General features: G+C 39.7%; 1 protein-coding gene across 1 annotated transcript in view; it reads left to right on the plus strand.

Annotated features, from left to right (window-relative positions):
* Positions 1–2542, plus strand: part of EDA2R (ectodysplasin A2 receptor) — a 95884-nt gene extending 93342 nt beyond the window's left edge. Inside the window, exon 7 of the mRNA XM_005700813.3 lies at positions 965–2542. The gene's annotated coding sequence lies outside the window, so the exon portion shown is untranslated. The remainder of the gene's footprint in view (positions 1–964) is intronic.
* Positions 2543–15829: the final 13287 nt, after the last annotated feature.

The raw sequence follows: 15829 nt of genomic DNA on the forward strand, positions 1-15829 counted from the left end.
TTATCTCCCATCATGTGTTCAAGCATCAAGGTACAGTGGGAAAATACAAAAACCTCAGTATCTGTCAGTCCTATATTTCAAATTTACCTCTATTCCTTAATAGCTGTGTGAACCTTGTATAAATTCCTTCACCTCTCTGAGTCTCAGGTCCTTAATCTGTGAAAAATAAGAAATACTATTCACCTTATAGTGAGAGGTGAGTGAGAAATGGCATGTGTAAGTGCCTTTTACAGTGTCTAATTCATTAGAGGTATTTAAACCATATGAGTTTTTCTTTCCCTTCCTTGCTCCCAGTCACAATTTATATATCCTTACATATACACTACAGTCACCTGGTCTTCATAACATCCCTTTGTGGTAAGCAGTTCAAGGTTTGTTAGCCTCATTTTATAGAGGCAAGACCTGAGACACAGAGAGGAGAAATGATTTGCTCAAAGTCACAGAGCATTTCAGTGGCAGAACTGAGCTGAAGCCCAGGTTTTAAAGCTCCAATTCAGAGCTTGTCCAATTCAATCAATGTGACTATTCCATGGCCAATGTTGCTTTCTCAAAAGCTTAAGGAAGTAACAAGGGACAATATGAAGCATGAGAGTGGACTCTTGTTTTTCAACTAACCAACTACTTTCACCCCATTTCAATATTTCTCCTAAGCTATGATGGTGTCCAGGTTCCCCGTTGACTAACCCTCCCTATATCTTACCTAAGAAAATGTAAACAATATGTAGGTGAAAGCCAAGACTGCTACTAAGGTCAGTCTAGATACCTTCAAGGTCATATAGTCCAACCTCCCTTCCAAGTCCTTCAATCCATGCTTGAGTCCCTTTTATAATATCCCCACAAAGTATTGGTGTCACCCTTGCTCACATACTTACAATGTCAGGAAGCTATACTCATCAATGTGTATTGTTGCTATGACTGATGGATTTGAGCTCAATGTAAAGAAAAACTTTCTTTCTCTCTACAGTAGCCAACCCTGGGTCCTGCTCTTCTCCTCGGGCCACACAGACTTCATCTGCTTCCTGTGTCATGAGATAGCCCTGAAGAAGTCTAAAGAGAGCTTCTCCTGTCTGGAAAGTACCACTTTGATTCATTTAAAGTATGGGGTACTTAAAACTGAATCCAGTTTCATGTGAAATTGTCTTACCAATGTAGAGTAAGATAGAATTGTCAAGTCATCACCTCAAACAGGTGACATTTTTCTGCTATTGTACCCTAATCACTGGCCTAAACCATTTTTTGAAGGATGGAGAGAAGAAGCAGCTAATGAGATTGCCCCATTGGTTTCTAACTTGCTCTACTCCCTCCCTAGGTCTCTTGGGCTCCTGGAAGCCCAATCATTCTCTCTGGACTCTCCTGCCTTGTTCTTAAACCACAACAGCAGCAAGGGCATGGGATATGATATCTACAACAACCTGTACTCTACAGACAGAGCACATCCTATCTCATCCTACCAAAGGATTGATTCTTCATCATTTTCCCAAGACTGACCAGCAGCATTTCTTGCTTTCCTATCCTAGGTAGCCTAGAAAGCCAGATTACCCAGTCATGGGACTACCAGACATGTTCCTAGCTCAGCTTGATTATAGACAGGGGGAGAATAGATGGCAATGAATGGGGTAGAGTTTTACTGCCTGCCTTTTTGGTCAGGTGAACCTAAAGGAGGAGCCTCTCAGTATCCTATTGATACATTTGCCTTGTACTTTAGGGACAAAATCAAACTTTTCCTCTTCAGCTACTCTGCACTGCACTCCTCCTCAGTACACACACACACACACCCACACACACACACACACACCTACACACACGTTAGGAGGGGCGTGAAACCTCAGTTCCCCACACATCTCTTAGACTGCTGTGGCTGTGACAATCACAGAGCTAATCCCTTTGCCCCCCGGGGTTTTCCTTTCCACCTACAGGTTTCTTAACTTCTTTAGTGGGGATCCAACTCCGTTTATTTTTTACCTTTAAAATGGTACTTCCTAAAGTTCCTTTTATCTTATTTCTCTTCTTTTCTTGCCTCTTTTGTCCCTTCATGGTGCCTGATCTTCTTAAGCCCAAGGCTGAGTCTCTACATTCCCAGGGCCAAACTCAGAGCTCAGAGCATTGGTCTTTAGGGTGACTGTGAAGTCCCTGAGCTCTAGGGGAGACACTTAAGACGTTGGGTTTTCATTAAAGCCTGCCCTAGGACCTCTCAGGAAACATTGGTGCTTTCTTAGTTTAGAGAAAACCAATCAATTGCTAAGCCTTCACGACCAGTTTCACACGCTTCTTAGAATAAAGCAAAACTGCTCCCTTCATGGCTGATGCCACAGGGTAGGTTGGAACATCGAGGCTCAGGTGTAGGCACCATGTATTGTTTTTAAGTCTCCCTTATGTCCACAATAGGCCAATTAGACTGACATCTACTCCCTCACATAGGTCAGATTTTGAAATAAAAATTGCCCAGATGAATAGAGAAACTATTTTATTTGCTTGGTATTAATAGCAGCCTATATAGTCCAGCATACCCAGAAAAGAGCTATACAAAATATATCTTAGTGACCTGGATAACCACGATGGTGTGGTCACTCACCCAGAGCCAGTATGAAGTATGGAGTATGAAGTTAAGTGGGCCCTAGGAAGCACTGCTGTCAATAAAGCTAGTGGAGGTGATGGAATTCCAGCAGAGCTATTTAAATTCCTAAAAGTTGATGCTATCAAAGTGCTGCACTCAATGAGTCAGCAAATTTGGAAAACCCAGCGGTGGCCACAGGACTGGAAAAGGTCAATCCTCATCCAAATTTCCAAGAAGGGCAGTACAAAAGAATGTTAAAACCACCAGACAGTTGCACTCATCTCCCATGCTAGTTAAGGTTATGCTCAAAATCCTTCATGCTAGGCTTCAGCATTACATTAACTGAGAATTTCCAGATGTCCAAGCTGCATTTAGAAAAGGCAGAGGAATCAGAGACCAAATCGCCAACATTCACTGGATCATAGAGAAAGCAAGGTAATTCCAGAAAAACATCTGCCTCTGTTTCATCTACTACACTAAAGCCTTTGACTGTGCGGAGCATAACAAACTGTGGAAAGCTCTTAGAGAGATCTTATCTGTCTCTGAGAAACGTATATGCTAGTTAAGAAGCAACAGTTAGAACCTTATACGGAACAACTGCCATAAGGGTGGTGTCATCTGCATATCTGAGGTTATTGATATTTTTCCCAGCAATCTTGATTCCAGTTTGTGCTTCATCCAGCCCGGCATTTCTCATGATGTACTCTGCATATAAGTTAAATAAGCAGAATGACAATATACAACCTTGATGTACTCTTTTCCTAATTTGGAACCAGTCCATTGTTCCATGTTCAGTTCTAACTGTTGCTTCTTGACCTGCATACGACTTTCTTAGGAGGCAAGTAATGTGGTCTGGTATTCCCATTTCTTTAAGAATTTCCCACAGTTTCCTGTGATTCACACAGACAAAGGCTTTGGAGTAGTCAATGAAGCATAAGTAGATGTTTTTCTGAAATTCTCTTGATCCAACAGATGTTGGCAATGTGATCTCTGGTTCTTCTGCCTTTCTAAATCCACCTTGAACATCTGGGAGTTCTTGGTTCACATACTGTTGAAGCCCAGCATAGTGAATTTTGAGCATTACTCTGCTAGCATGTGAAATGAGTGCAATTTTGCAGTAGTTTGAGCATTCTTTCACATTGCCTTTCTTTGGGATTGGAATGAAAACTGACCTTTTCCAGTCCTGTGTCCACTGCTGGGTTTTCCAAATTTACTGGGATATTGAGTGTAGCACTTTAACACCATCCTTATGGCAGAAAACAAAGAGAAACTAAAGAGCCTCTTGATGAAGGCAAAAGGAGAGTGAAAAAGCTAGCTTAAAACTCAACATTCAAAAAACAAAGATCATGGCATCTGGTCCCAGCACTTCATGGCAAATAGATGGGGAAACAATGAAAACAGTGACAGACTTTATTTTCTAGGACTCCAAAATCCCTGCAGACGATGACTGTAGCCATGACATTAAAAAATGCTTCCACCTTTGAAGAATAGCTATGACCAACCTAGACAGCATATTAAAAAGCAGAGACATTACTTTGCCAACAAAGGGCCATCTAGTCAAAGCTATGGTTTTTCCCCTAATCATGTATGAATGTGAGAGTTGGACCGTAAAGAAAGCTGAGAGCCAAAGACTTGATGCTTCTGCACTGTGGTGTTGGAAAAGACGCTTAAGAATCCTTTGGACAGCAAGGAAATCAAACCAATCAATACTAAAGGAAATCAATACTGAATATTCATTGGAAGGACTGATGCTGAAGCTGATGCTCCAATACTTTGACTAGCTGATGCAAATAGCCGACTCATTAGAAAAGACTATGAAGCTGGGAAAGATTGAAGGAGAAGAGGGTGACAGAGGATGAGATGTTTGGATGGTGTCACTAATGCAATGGACATGAACTTGAGAAAACTCCAGGAAATGATGAGGGACAAGGAAGCCTGGCATGCTGCAGTCCATGGGGTCGTGAAGAGTTGGACATGACTTAGTGACTGAACATCAACATAGTCCAGAATGTTGGAGGTGATTTAACTTGTAAAAATCAAGACTGGACATAATTATCTTAGGATGCAAATGCTGAAATTTACTACATATATGCGCTAAACTTTGTAGTTTGCATTCAGAGCAATCATTTCATTGGATCTTTATACAGACCCAAGGCCAGGAAACAGTGGCTGACTTTATTTTGGGGGGCTCCAAAGTCACTGCAGATGGTGACCGCAGACATGAAATTAAAAGACACTTACTCCTTGGAAGGAAAGTTATGACCAACTTAGGCAGCATATTAAAAAGCAGAGACATTACTTTGCCACCAAAGTCCGTCTAGTCAAGGCTATGGTTTTTCCAGTGGTCATGTATGGATGTGAGAGTTGGACTATAAAGAAAGCTGACTATGGAAGAATTGATGCTTTTGAACTGTGGTGTTGGAGAAGACTCTTGAGAGTCCCTTGGACTGCAAGGAGATTCAACCAGTTCATCCTAAAGGAGATCAGTCCTGGATGTTCATTGGAAGGACTGATGTTGAAGCTGAGACTCCAATACTTTGGCCACCTGATACAAAGAGTTGACTCATTTGAAAAGACCCTGATGATGGGAAAGATTGAGGGCAGGAAGAGAAGGGGATGACAGAGGATGAGATGATTGGATGGCATCACCAACTCAATGGACATGAGTTTGGGTAAACTCCAGAAGTTGGTTATGGACAGGGAGGCCTGGTGTGCTGCAGTTCATGGGGTCTCAAAGAGTCGGACATGACTGAGCGACTGAACTGAACTGAAGGCCAAGATTACCATCCCCAGTTTGCATATGATGAAGCTGAGGCTCAGAGATGAAAGGTGACTGACCTTAGATTATTCAGTGGTGTATAGCATAATTATTAAAGCCAGGGGTCTCTCCAGTATCTTGAAATTTTCATTTTCTAGAAATGTTTGCAGTAGTAGTTTTCTGGCATATCTGTTCCAGAAAACAACTCTTTGGGGAAGGAAAATGGGTGGGGGGCCAAATAAGGCCCTTATGCCTGAATATATTAAGGTAATATCCATGCCCACAATACTAGGCCTATTCTCTCTGCCTCCCATCAGCTCCCCTACTCCCACCCTATATCCAGCCTGGATGTATATTCTCTGTCAGTGGAAAGGTAAGAGACTTTCCATCAGCGCTATCTCTCAAGAGATTGAAAAGTGAGAAGAGCTGTAAGGTCAGACAAGACTCCATCTGTCTATCTTACCTCATTTTCCCCTGGGGGATAAGAGAGAAAGGAGAAAGGTTGAAACCAGTAGAAGCGTACACCCTACTTGTCCTTCCTACCCTCCTGTGTTCAATTTAAGAGTCTCAGATCTTAGTTTTGGCAGTGACTTGAGTCTTCAACTTTATTTCAAGGTGGGAGAGGGCAAATATCCCATCTTTAAAAGCCTCTCCCAGATAGATTGCAGATATTTGAAAAAAAAATCTGTCTATTATAATGCTTTAGTGCTTTATATTGTAAAAAAAAAAAAAGTTCTTTCATACATTATACCTGTCTTAAAGATGAGGAACCTGAGTTCAAGACAGGAATAGTAACTTACTCAAAGCAATTCATATTTGGGAAAGGCAGCCTGCTCCACATTCCCATCCCCAGACCAAAGTATGGATTCCATGGCTGAGAACAGAGCCCAGGGAAGGTCAGGTAAAGCAGAAATTTCTCTTGACTATGGCAGAAGGGCTTCCCTGGTGGCTCAATCCATAAAGAATTCACCTAAAATTCAGGAGACCCAGGGTTGATCCCTGGGTCAGGAAGATACCCTGGAGAAGGAAATGGCAATGCACTCCAGTATTCTTGCCTGGGAAGTCCCATGGACAGAGGAGCCTGGTGGGGTGCAAGCCATGGGGTCACAAAGAGTCAGACATGACTCAGTGACTAAACCACTACACCCATGGCAGGACAGACAGAGGTGTCGGAAGGCACTGGTTGTTTCTATCCACTAGACATTGCCTAAATAACCTTTAAAAGATCATTAAGGACCATAGGGAAGAGACTTTGGATGGTGAGTAAAGCAGTTCATTTCCACCACCAGAAAAAGCAGCTGGCTCCATAATCTAAGTTGTGGAGGCAGCAGCATAGTCTTCTATTGAAAAATAGCACATGGCTTTATCTGCATCCAGGATGGAGAGGGTTTCTTTTCTTTTTCGCTTTACTCTCCGCATAGCTCTTACCGCCTATGGCCTACAAGTTTTCCCCTCTCTTCTTCCAAGTCACTTTAGACTCATCACACTCCTTGAGTCAGCTGGACTGTCTTATGCATGTTTGAAGAGTGATGGTCCTGTGTTGCAACATAGGGCATGGCAAATATTTTCCCTGTGAGTCTCCCGAGCCTCACCCTTTATTTGAAGTCCTATAACTCCCTGCCTCCAACAGGGAGCATGGTGGGAATTTGCCTTCTTGGAACCTTACAGAACATTTAGGAGCCAAAGTGACCTTCCCTCTTGGGCCTGAATTCCTCAAAGTACCCCCTAGCAGACCTCCAAAGATACCCTCCAACATACTTAGGGGTAGCTGAGTGGGGAGAGGAAAGAAGACCTACTGCCTCTTCCTATTGACATGTCAGTTGGATCTCAGATTTCTCATCATTCCTTCCTGTTTGATTCCTTCAGAATTATGCTTTTCCTTTAATTCCTACCTATATACCTCATGGGAGAAATATCAATAACCTCAGATACGCAGATGACACCACCTTTATTGTGGAAAGCAAAGAGGAACTGAAGAGCCTCATGATGAAAGTGAAAGAAGAGAGTGAAAAAGCTGATTTAAAACTCAACATTCAAAAAAGGAAGATCAAGGCATCCAGTTCCATTACTTCATGGAAAATTGATGGGGAAACAATAGAAACAATGACAGACTTTATTTTCTTGGGCTCAAAAATCACTGCAGATGGTGGCTGCAGCCATGAAATTAAGAGATGCTTGCTCCTTGGAAGAAAAACTATGACCAATTTAGACAGCATATTAAAAATCAGAGATACTACTTTGCCAACAAAGGTCCTTATAGTCAAAGCTATGGTTTTTCCAGTAGTTATGTATGGATGTGAGAGTTGAACCATAAAGTAAGCTGAGCACCAAAGAATTTATCCTTTTGAACTGTGGTATTGGAGAAGACTCTTGAGAGTCCCTTGGGCATCAAGGACATCAAACCATTCAATTATGAAGGAAATCAATCCTGAATATTCATTGAAAGGACTGATGCTGAAGCTGAAGCTCCAATACTTTGGCCACCTGATGCGAAGAACTGACTCATTATAAAAGACCCTGATCCTGAGAAAGATTGAAGGTGGGAGGAGAAGGGGATGACAGAGGATGAGATGGTTGGGTGGCATCACTGACTCGATAGACATGAGTTTGAGCAAGCTCTGGGAGTTTGTAATAGACAGCGAAGCCTGGTGTGCTGCAGTCCATGGGGTCACAAAGAGTAGGACATGACTGAGCAACTGAACTGAACTTATATATCTCATGACCATGATGTAATAAGTAACTTGGAGGCTGTATTCGTCTGTATTATGTTTGTTTGTTTGTTTGTTTTGAGTCCTGTACAGCTAATTCTTGTCCCACAATTACTTGGTGGTTAATTAAGTACATTAAACAGCATGTGCACTTCAATAGGTCCTAGCACTGGCAAATGAATGCTCTCTACAACAGGACTTCTGCTTTCAAGGTTTTATTAAATGTATCGTAGGGAACAGTTCATCTACAAACACTGATTAAGGGTTCCCAGGGCAACCTACTAGTCAAGGTTCTAAAAAGCACCTAGGAAAAAATTAAAAGTTCCCATTGTACTGCACTGGGGATTAGAAGCAATTTGAATTGCAAGCCTGCATCAAGCAGCCTGACCTAACACAGGTATTGGCAAATATGTGTGAGCCAAGGGTTTAGGTCTTGACTTTTAAGTTCTCCTTTGTTCTCTTTCTGGGACAGTTTATTCTTATCTCACTGACTCTAATTAGCTATGTCTGGAACTTCTGGCAAGGCAAGAACCAGTATCCAAATTGAAGATGATTCAGCTTGAGGAGGTCTTAGGTGTTCAAAAGTCACCATTTGTATTGCCATGGTTCAAGTCTAATATTGCTGCATCTATGGGAAAGGTAGTGATTGTGTCACAATTATATTAACAATAATATAATGATAAAATATTACAGCCAGCTGTCTTCACTGTGCCTGCTCTAGACTATAATTGACAAAACTCTTTTATATTTATGGTCTCATTTCATCCTCACAATCCCATGAATAGGGTGTTATAATATTCCTTTTGAAGAAGAGAAAAGCAGCTTATATTAGATATGTCGCTTGCCAGTCTAACCTAAGTCTCTTGATCCCTAGACCAGGGCTTTCTCCACTGTTTACCCCTAACAATTTCACTTTAACAATTGCTTTAACATGGTACAGTTACCATAGTGACACTGAGGGCAACATTGCAGGAAAAAAACCAGCAGCCATGTAGCAAAATTGCCCAATGGTATATCCTTAAACACAACCACTACAAAGCTCATTGTAAGCTCCATCCAATACAAGAAACTTTCTGGCTAGAATACACAACCCAGAATAACTTCTTAGCAATGGCCTTTTCTGTACCAATTAAGACACCAGCCTTTGTTGCCAAGCTTACCTCAGTACATGGGTATGCCAATCAGGAGTAAGGTCCTCATGGTATGAACATTGTGTGATCATCCCAAGTCATACCCAGAATCACCTTGGTTCTAGGAGAGTTCAGGATGAAGACACATGTATGCCTGTGGCTGATTCATGTTGATGTATGGCAAAAAAACATCACAATATCATAAAGTAATTATCCTCCAATTAAATAAGTTAATTTTAAAAATTTGCAGTTGGCAATTGAACTAGGGAAATGTTTTACTTTGCTTTTTAAGACATCTTGAGTAGAGGTGAGGTGAAGGATGCTTTTCTTCTTTATAATTACTGCTTATAGTGAAGTCACTCAGTCGTGTCTGACTTCTTGTGACCCCATGGACTGCAGCACACCAGGCTCCTCTGTCCAGTCCATGGGGTTTTCCAGGCAAGAATACTGGAAGGGGTTGCCATTTTCTTCTCCATAATTGCTGCTTGGCCATGGCAAATGTCACACTCAAGTTTTTGTTCCTGGGGAGTGCTTTTAAAGATTTCATTGCTCTTAAAGTACAGGTATCTTTGAATTCCTTGCTTTCATATATCTTTTCTATTTGGGTAATATTTGTTAGTGGAAGCACAAAAAACATGTGATGGAAACATTTTCAACATGCCCCTAAGATTAGATAATAATTGAGTTGTCTCTATTTTAACTAGCAAAAGAAAATTGTTGTTTGTAAGGGAGGGGAGGTATTTGCTGGGGATGAGTTTACTTTTTTGGTTTAGTATTTTCTTCTTTGTATACTTAGATTTGAATTTTGACAAATAGGAGCCTAGGAGAGCAGCTTTCTCCTTCCAGGTTCTCAGACTCAGGCTCAGTAAGCGTGTCAATACTGTAGCACCCTCTCCAAAACACAAACCCCTACTGTACTGGGAAGATAATTTCTTATGCATGTAACACCCTGCTAACCTCACTACCAAGGTCTCTGGTGTTTTACATTGAATGTAGGTAAATTTCAATTACTTTTATTATCCTAAATTGGTTATTTGGAGACATTTTGTTGAATCTTGAGCCTTATATATGTGGTAGCTATTGCCAGAATGTTTTATTTCTGATGCTCTGGAGATATTTCATATTAGCCAATAAAGAAAAAATGCATCCAAAAACCTTGTTTATTCCTCTACTTTCAAATAACAAAGGTGCCTCCCTTGGCTGGTGTGTCTTTTCTCAGTGAGTATAGCAATGAAACATATTTCTTATCAGTGGATCCAGCATCACGGGTAGTGGGATTCACTGAGTTGCCACCCAAGAGATCTGGGTGATAATCCAAGTTTTCCTTCAATATTTCTGAATTGCTTATGGCATCTGTCTTTTTTGTAAGCTACAAATCTACTAAAATTTTTTTTGTGCTAAACTAACACTTCTTAAAACAGGGTTCCATGCTAAGAGGACTATGCACATGTCTTGTGAGGTCTGCAAAATGTCTGAGTTTGTATGTTTTTTTTTCATTTTGATCATAGCACTTTTTAAAGCATAGAAGCATATTATCTTTAGACTATCCAGATTATTATCCCTTAGAAGTACTACGTGGCAATTTTAGAGTCTGTTTACAATCTCAACGAATTTAAATAACCACCTATATGCAGGTCAGGAAGCAACAGTTAGAACTGGACATGGAACAACAGACTGGTTCCAAATAGAAAAGGAGTACATGAAGGCTGTATATTGTCATGCTGCTTATTTAACTTATATGCAGAGTACATCATGAGAAACGCTGGGCTGGAAGAAGCACAAGCTGGAATCAAGATTGCCGGGAGAAATATCAATAATCTCAGATACGCAGATGACACCACTCTTATGGCAGAAAGTGAAGAGAAACTAAAATAGCCTCTTGATGAAAGTGAAAGAGGAGAGTGAAAAAGTTGGCTTAAAGCTCAACATTCAGAAAATGAAGATCATGGCATCTGGTCCCATCACTTCATGGCAAATAGATCGGGAAACAGTGGAAACAGTGTCAGACTTTATTTTGGGGGGCTCCAAAATCACTGCAGATGGTGATTGCAGCCATGAAATTAAAAGACACTTACTCCTTGGAAGGAAAGTTATGACCAACCTAGAGAGTATATTCAAAAGCAGAGACATTACTTTGCCGACTAAGGTCCGTCTAGTCAAGGCTATGGTTTTTCCTGTGGTCACGTATGGATGTGAGAGTTGGACTGTGAAGAAGGCTGAGCACTGAAGAATTGATGCTTTTGAACTGTGGTGTTGGAGAGGACTCTTGAGAGTCCCTTGGACTGCAAGGAGATCCAACCAGTCCATTCTGAAGGAGATCAGCCCTGGGATTTCTTTGAAGGGAATGATGCTGAAGCTGAAACTCCACCTCATGAGAAGAGTTGACTCATTGGAAAAGACTCTGATGCTGGGAGGGATTGGGAACAGGAGGAGAAGGGGATGACAGAGGATGAGATGGCTGGATGTCATCACTGACTCAATGGACGTGAGTCTGAGTGAACTCCGGGAGTTGGTGATGGACAGGGAGGCCTGGCATGCTGCAATTAATGGATTCGCAAACAGTTGGACACGACCGAGAGACTGAACTGAACTGACTGAAAGAGATACTATTTAACTTTCGATTCTGTGTTTTACTATAATCTTATTCAAGACCTAGAGTAATCTAAGTTTCTCCCATATTTAATATGCTAACAACACATGTTGGCAAGGATGTGGAAAATGGGAAAGCCCATACGTTGTCACTGGGATTGTAAAATGGTGCACCAACTTTTGAAAACAGCCTAACAATTCCTCCAAAATTTAAAGTTAGAATTACTATATGATCCAATAATTCCACTATGTATGTAACTCAAGATAATTAAAAATATATGTGCACAAAAAACTTTTCCACAAATATTCATAGAAACATTATTTATAGTATCCAAATATTAGAAACAACTTAAATGTCTATCAACTGATGAGATGAACAAATTGTCAAGTATGCATATAATGTAATGTTCTGTAATAAAGAGGATTGAACTAACACATAATATGTCATAAATGAACCTCAAACAAGCTAAGTGAAAAAGCCAGACAAAAGAGACTGCATATTGTATGCATCCATTTGTATAAAATGTCCACATAGGCAAGCTAATAGAGACAGAAGTTAGATTAAAGTTGACTGTGGCTGGGAGTGAGGAAAGCAATTATAATCAGTCCCCAATTTATGATAAGTAAGTTGTTCAACTTACAACTTTTCACTTTATGGTGGTGTGAAAGTGATAAACATTCAATAGAAACCATACTTCAAATTTTGAGGTTTGATATTTTCCTGAGCTAGCAGTGTGCACTCTAATTACTTTTTTTTTACTTCTTTTTTTATAAATGTATTCATTTAAAGTGGAGGCTAATTACTTTACAATATTGTAGTGGTTTTGCCATACATTGCCATGAATCAGCAACGGGTGTACATGTGTTCCCCATCCTGAACCCCCCTCCTACTTCCCTCCCCATCCCATCCCTCTGGGTCATCCCAATGCACCAGCCCCGAGCACCCTGTCCATGCATCAAACCTGGGCTGGCGATCCGATTCACATATGATAATATACATGTTTCAATGCCATTGTCCCAAATCATCCCACCCTCACCCTCTCCCACAGAGTCCAAAAGACTCTTCTATACATCGCTGTCTCTTTTGCTGTCTCGCATATAGGGTCATTGTTACCATCTTTCTAAATTCCATATATATGTGTTTGTATACTATATTGATGTTTTGATGTTTTTCTTTCTGGCTTACTTCACTGTATATAATACACTCCAGTTTCATCCACCTCATTAGAACTGATTCAAATATTCCTTTTAATGGCTGAGTAATATTCCATTGTGTATATGTACCACAGCTTTCTTATCCATTTGTCTGCTGATGGACATCTAGGTTGCTTCCATGTCCTGGCTATTATAAACAGTGCTGTGATGAACATTGGGGTACATGTGTCTCTTTCAGTTCTGATTTCCTTGGTGTGTATGCCCAGCAGTGGGATTGCTGGGTCATATGGCAGTTCTATTTCCAGTTTTTTAAGGAATCTCCACACTGTTCTCCATAGTGGCTGTACTAGTTTGCATTCCCACCAACATGGTAAGAGGGCTCCCTTTTCTCCATACCCTCTCCAGCATTTATTGTTTGTAGACTTTTGGATAGCAGCCATTCTGACTGGCATGAAATGGTACCTCATTGTGGTTTTTATTTACATTTCTCTGATAATGAATGATATTGAGCATCCTTTCATGTGTTTGTTAGCCATCTGTATGTCTTCTTTGGAGAAATGTCTGTTTAGTTCTTTGGCTCATTTTTTGATTGGGTCATTTATTTTTCTGGAATTGAGCTTTAGGAGTTGCTTGTATATTTTTGAGATTAATTCTTTGTCAGTTGCTTCATTTGCTATTATTTTCTCCCATTATAAAGGCTGTCTTTTCACCTTGCTTATAGTTTCCTTTGTTATGCAAAAGCTTTTAAGTTTAATTAGGTCCCATTTGTTTATTTTTGCTTTTATTTCCGTTACTCTGGGAGGTGGGTCATAGAGGATCCTGCTGTGATTTATGTCAGAGAGTGTTTTGCCTATGTTCTCCTCTAGGAGTTTTATAGTTTCTGCTCTTATGTTTAGATATTTAATCCATTTTGAATTTATTTTTGTGTATGGTGTTAGAAAGTGTTCTAGTTTCTTTCTTTTACAAGTGGTTGACCAGTTTTCCCAGCACCATTTATTAAAGAGATTGTCTTTTTTCCATTGTATATTCTTGCCTCCTTTGTCAAAGATAAGGTGTCCATAGGTGCATGGATTTATCTCTGGGCTTTCTATTTTGTTCCATTGATCTATATTTCTGTCTTTGTGCCAGTACCATACTGTCTTCATGACTGTAGCTTTGTAGTATAGCCTGAAGTCAGGCAGGTTGATTCCTCCAGTTCCATTCTTCTTTCTCAAGATTGCTTTGGCTATTCGAGGTTTTTTGTATTTCCATACAAATTGTGAAATTGTTTTTTCTAGTTCTATGAAAAATATCAATGGTAACTTGACAGGGATTGCATTGAATGTATAGATTGCTTTGGGTAGTATACTCATTTTCACTATATTGATTCTTCCAATCCATGAACTTGGTGTATTTCTCCATCTATTTGTGTCCTCTTTGATTTCTTTCATCAGTATTTTACAGTTTTCTACATATAGGTCTTTTGTTTCTACCGGTAGATATATTCCTAAGTATTTTATTCTTTTCATTGAGATGGTGAATGGAATTGTTTCCTTAAATTCTCTTTCTGTTTTCTCATTGTTAGTGTATAGGAATGCAAAGGATTTCTGTGTGTTAACTTTATATGCTGCAACTTTACTATATTCATTGATTAGCTCTAGTGATTTTCTGGTGGAGTCTTTAGGGTTTTCTATGTAGAGGATCATGTCATCTGCAAACAGTGAGAGTTTTACTTCTTCTTTTTCAATCTGGATTACTTTTATATCTTTTTCTGCTCTGATTGTTGTGGCCCACACTTCCAAAACTATGTTGTTAGTAGTGGTGAGAGTGGGCAACCTTGTCTTGTTCCTGACTTTAGGGGAAATGCTTTCAATTTTTCACCATTGAGGATAATGTTTGCTGTGGGTTTGTCATATAAAGCTTTTATTATGTTGAGACATGTTCCTTCTATTCTCACTTTCTTATCATAAATCAATGTTGAATTTTATCAAAGGCTTTCTCTGCATCTATTGAGATAATCATATGGTTTTTATCTTTCAATTTGTTAATGTGGTGTATTACATTGATTGATTTGCAGATATTGAAGAATCCTTGCCTCCTTTGGATAAAGCCCATTTGGTCATGATGTATGATCATTTTAATATGTTGCTGGATTCTGTTTGCTAGAATTTTGTTAAGGATTTTTGCATCTATGTTCATCGGTGATATTGGACTGTAGTCTTCTTTTTTGTAGCATATTTATCTGGTTTTGGTATTAGGGTGATGGTGGCCTCATAGAATGAGTTTGGAAGTTTACCTTCCTCTGCAATTTTATGGAAGAGTTTGAGTAGGATACATGTTAGCTCTTGTCTAAATTTTTGGTAGAATTCAGCTGTGAAGCCATCTGGTCCTTGGCTTTTGTTTGCTGGAAGATTTCTGATTACAGTTTCAGTTTCCATGCTTGTGATGGGTCTGTTAAGATTTTCTAATCTTTCCTGGTTTAGTTTTGGAAAGTTGTACTTTTCTAAGAATTTGTCCATTTCTTCCAAGTTGTCAATTTTATTGGCATATAGTTGCTGATAGTAGTCTCTTATGATCCTTTGTATTTCTGTGTTGTCTGTTGTGATTTCTCCATTTTCATTTCTAATTTTGTTTGATTCTTTTCCCTTTGTTTCTTAATGAGTATGGCTAATGGTTTGTCAATTTTATGTATCTTCTCAAAGAACTAGCTTTTAGCTTTGTTGATTTTTGTTGTGGTCTCTTTTATTTGCATTTATTTCTTCCCTAATTTTTAAGATTTCTTTCCTTCTAACCCTGGGGTTCTTCATTTCTTCCTTTTCTAGTTGCCTTAAGTGTAGAGTTAGGTTATTTATTTGACTTTTTTCTTGTTTCTTGAGGTAAGCCTGTATTGCTATGAACCTTCCCCTTAGCACTGCTTTTATAGTGTCCCACAGGTTTTGGGTTGTTGTGTTTTAAT

Source organism: Capra hircus (genome assembly GCF_001704415.2).
Source record: "Capra hircus breed San Clemente chromosome X unlocalized genomic scaffold, ASM170441v1, whole genome shotgun sequence".
NCBI classification, from domain to species: Eukaryota; Metazoa; Chordata; class Mammalia; order Artiodactyla; family Bovidae; genus Capra; species Capra hircus.